This window comes from Magnolia sinica, chromosome 15 (genome assembly GCF_029962835.1).
Source record: "Magnolia sinica isolate HGM2019 chromosome 15, MsV1, whole genome shotgun sequence".
Classification (NCBI taxonomy): domain Eukaryota; kingdom Viridiplantae; phylum Streptophyta; class Magnoliopsida; order Magnoliales; family Magnoliaceae; genus Magnolia; species Magnolia sinica.
Genome location: NC_080587.1, coordinates 27,924,920 through 27,929,435, shown reverse-complemented (window position 1 = coordinate 27,929,435; position 4,516 = coordinate 27,924,920). Strand labels below are relative to the sequence as shown.

The following is a 4,516-nucleotide window of genomic DNA, read 5'->3' as shown; positions in this document are numbered from 1 at the left end:
ACGGATAGATCAGCCTATTAATCTCCAATTTGGGGCCCACCTGATATTTGGAACTGCCTCAACCTTGCTATTGACGGCTAAATTACCATGATAAAGAGGATGGATGGTGTGGATTTCTCGTAAACATCACGGTGGGCCCTGTGTATGAGGAGCGTGCACACTGCACGTTTCCACCGGTTGAGCACCGAGCAAGCCGGCGTCGGTCAGCAGCGCTAACCCGATTCCTTTCAAAAAACGGAACTTTCCGTTTCCAGCGCTGCAACGGGCGGAAAGGCCGCTTTTTACGGACCGCTGTGGGCCCCACCGGTAACATGTACGGCCGATCCGAGCCGTTCATCATGTAGAAGGGTTCATCAGCTACAAAACCATGTTTGCAGTTTGTGCTCATGCGTGCACACGTGAGTGATACAGAGGCCACAAACAGGCCGTCTTGTGACGTTCAAAACTGATTTTGTTCTGATTTCTTCTCTGGGCTGCGTCCACGCAAATTCAAAACCATCCATATTTCAACCAAATCTCGTCCTCTATCCAATGGACGGGGTGGATTTCCCCGAAAAGGCTTATGTGGGGCCCACCGAGCATCACAGCGCCGGACGTGCGAAGGCTTACGCACGTCCGCGAAGAACTGACTTCCGGGCGGTTGTGGCCCACCATCTTCGATCAGATGGAAGATCTGATCCATCCATCGTGTAGAAGGCTTCGAAAGCTTCAAAACCATGTTGACATTCCTCGCCCATGCGTACACACGTGTGCGGTACAGAGGCCAAAAGTAGACTGCCCCGGGACGTTCAAAACTGAGTTTTTTTTGAGATTTCTTCTGTGGGCCGCGCTAATGGACCTTCAAAACCACCTATTCTTGACTGAAATTTCATCCTGAATCCAATGGACGGGGTAGATTTTCTAGAAAATGCCTCTGTGGGGCCCACCGATCACGGCTGTGAAAAATTGCACTTCGAGTCCTTCTACGACTCTGCCACCGACCCCAGCCATCCAGCAGCTATAGAAGGAGAGTTTTGGACGTGGGAAAGGCATTCAGAACCAGGGGATTCCAGATCTGGAGCAAGGAAGAGAAGAAAGAGAAGAAAGAGAAGAAAGAAGAGAGAGAGAGATTGTTTGGTTTGATGTTTTTTTATAAATTTTATTTAATATTTTTTATGGATTTTATGGGTCACTAATCTCTCAGCTAGGGCTGAGATGAAGCCCTTAATTTGATCAGCGCTGAGATGTGCAATTTTTCTGGAATTTCTATTGAATTCAAAGTGATTTTGAAGGATAGTTGTGATTTTACCATTATAAGATACATGATGTTGGTAACTAATGACTCTTGGATTCGGCCATCTGCTTGATTTCACAGTCCATTTTGATTTGTTAATCCATGATTAGACGTTGTAAACATTGATTGAGTCATGATTTCACATATCACATCTCGCTTACACATTAAGCTTTCGGTTCGATAACTGAATGATTAACTTGGTAAAAAGAAGAATTAAAAGGCTAAGTCACATAATCTTCACCATAGGTTTGCTCCCTATAGGTATAGATTTGATTCTCCATAGTTGACTTATAAAAAATGAGGTGACGAGTTTTCGCCATAGGTTTGCTCCCTATAGGTAAGAATTTGATTCCCCTCATTTGCGTTACTGCTCATAAAGAAAATCAAAGGCTGGTAAAATTAAAAATTAATCTGTGAGATAAGTGTTGGTTTCAAGCTTGGTTGTCACGAATTACCAATGATATCATGAGATTGACAATTGGATCTCTTAATGTTTGTAAGTTGAGATTACACTTTACATTCATGGAGCTCGATGTTCAGAAATGTTCTAATTAATGGATTAATATGTTGAACTCGATTATGAAGTTTATTGTGAGCTTGATTTCATGAGAAAATTCTACTTACCATTCATGAATCTTAGAATTTTCACATCTCAGCTGTCTGTTCACAAGTTACTTGAGTTACAGGAATCATCTTTTATTTCTAAAATTATTTTTCGCATACTTTGCTCGGGACTAGCAAAATGCTGGTTGGGGGTTGTGATCAGGGTCAAATATTGCATATCAGACCCCAGTAATTACCAGATTTTACGTATATGATAATGCTTAATGGAGTATTTTTATTTTCTTTTTGTTTACAGGAATTGAGGAAGGAAGCTGCTAAATAACATTGTCTTCAAAAGGAGGAGCTCCCTATTCTTCATACATCAATCATCTCCTTTTCCGGGTTCTTTCTTCCCATTCTTATTTACATAGTTTTAACTTGTTTTAGAATCTCTTAGTTTCTAGGTCTAGTTTTATTTCTCTTAGGTTGCTTCTTAGTTTAGTTTCTTTCTTACATTGCAATAACATAGTTTATGCTAGGACGTAGATCTCTGAATATAGAACTAGCACCGTTTGATCCTGAGATTGAAAGAACAATTCGTGAAAGATTGAGAAATAATCCTGTTGAAATGGCGAATGAGACTGAAGTTAAAGCTCTCAAAGATTATTCAGCTCCTGTCCAATTTAATGCGCCTTCATGCATAGTGTTGCCAACCACTACGGCAGCACACTTTAAACTTAAACCTGGAGTCATACAATTGTTGCCATCCTTTTATGGATTGGACAAGGAGGACCCATATCATCATGTGAAAGAATTCTTAAACATTTGCTCCACCTTTAAGTTCCAAAACTTCTCAGACGATTCGATCCGCCTACGCCTGTTTCCTTTTTCTTTGAAGGATAAGGCGAAAGCATGGTTGAATTCTCTAGAAGTTGGATCTATCACTACATGGGACCAACTGTCTAAGAAGTTCTTAAACAAGTTCTTCCCCGTTCACAAAACCAATGCCCTCCGTAGAGAAATTACTAACTTCACACAAAAAGAGGGCGAGCACTTTCATGAATGTTGGGAAAGATGGAAGGACTTGCTTCCTAAATGTCCTCACCATGGTTTTGAGAAGTGGCAACAAGTTCAATACTTCTATGACGGTCTGACACTACAGAACCGTCGCATGGTTGATGCCACCAGTGGAGGGTCATTCATGACCAAAAGTCATGTCGAAGCGTGGAACTTCTTTGAAACCTTGTGCGAAAATTCCCAGCAATGGGATTATTCAAATAGAGGTGACAGAAGTCCCCAACCACAAAAGAGAGGTGGTATATATGAGATAGGAGTCATGCCAGAGCTGAGCGCCAAGCTTGATAACCTGACAAAGAAAGTTGATGCTCTGGTATTAAATAATGGACCACCACAAACAGCTCAAGTCGAGGCATATGCCACATGTTCTAGTCCTGCCCATCCTATGCAGTCTTGTCCATCTGGTGCAGCATTCCCAGAACTTCTCTCTGAACAAGTTCATGCTATGAACACTTTTCAAAAATCTGGGAATGATCCTTACTCAAACACCTATAATCCAGGGTGGGCTAGACATCCAAATTTCTCTTGGGCAAAAGGACCACAATAAGGAGGACCATCTGAAAATCCTCCTATGCAACCTTACTCCCAAGTTGGCAGTCAACAACCTCAACAGTTTCCACAATATCAACAACTGCCTACACAATCAAGGAAACCATCTCTTGAGGATACACTCCATCTTTTCACGCAGAGTTCTCTCCAATTCCAAAAAGACACCCAACAAACCTTACTGGCCAACCAGCAAAGCTTACATGCAAATGCACAATCCATTGCCAAGCTGGAAGTACAATTGGGTCAACTAGCTGCCACATTGAGTGAGAGAGAGAAGGGCAAGCTCCCTAGCCAACCTGAGGCTAATCCAAGGGGACAGTATGAGATTGGCTCTAATTCCAACCAAGGGCAATATCATGAACAGGCCAAATCGATCACTACCCTTAGGTCAGGCAAGCAGATTGATAACAGAATAGAGATGCCTGGGGATGAATCAAATTCTAAAACAGAAGATCAAGATGAAGCAGAAAGCCATACCAATGCATCCAAAGTCCAAAAGCTCTCTGACTCTCCAAGAGCCACTAATGTGCCACCTTATGTGCCCAAAGCACCCTTTCCTCAACGTCTGGCACCAATAAAGAAAAGAAATAACTTTGATGAAATCTTGGATGTGTTTCAAAAAGTGCAAGTCAACATCCCGTTGCTTGACGCTATTAAGCAAGTCCCTGCTTACGCTAAGTTTCTTAAAGATTTATGCACTCAAAAGCGTAAGCAGAATGTTCATAAGAAAGTCTTCCTTGCAGAGCAGCTCAGCTCCATGATTCAACATAACACCCCTCCTAAATTTAGGGATCCAGGAGCTCCCACCATTTCTTGCGGCATAAAAGATCATAAGATCGGGAAGGCATTACTTGATTTAGGGGCGAGTGTCAATTTGTTACCATATTCGGTTTATGAGCAGTTAGGACTTGGGGAGTTGAAACCGACTAAGGTAACATTACAACTAGCCGATAGATCTGTCAAGGTGCCCCGGGGTGTTATTGAAGATGTGTTAATCCAGGTTGATAAATTTTATTTTCCAGTGGATTTCATAGTTATAGATACTCAGCCTGTCCAGAATCTTCATAGTCAGAT

At 42.1% G+C, this 4,516-nt stretch overlaps 1 non-coding gene across 1 annotated transcript; it reads right to left on the bottom strand.

Moving 5' to 3' along the window:
* Window positions 1-2,822: 2,822 nt before the first annotated feature.
* Window positions 2,823-2,929, bottom strand: LOC131228270 (small nucleolar RNA R71). Its single transcript, XR_009162781.1, has one exon. It is a non-coding gene; the product is annotated as a small nucleolar RNA R71 (small nucleolar RNA).
* Window positions 2,930-4,516: the final 1,587 nt, after the last annotated feature.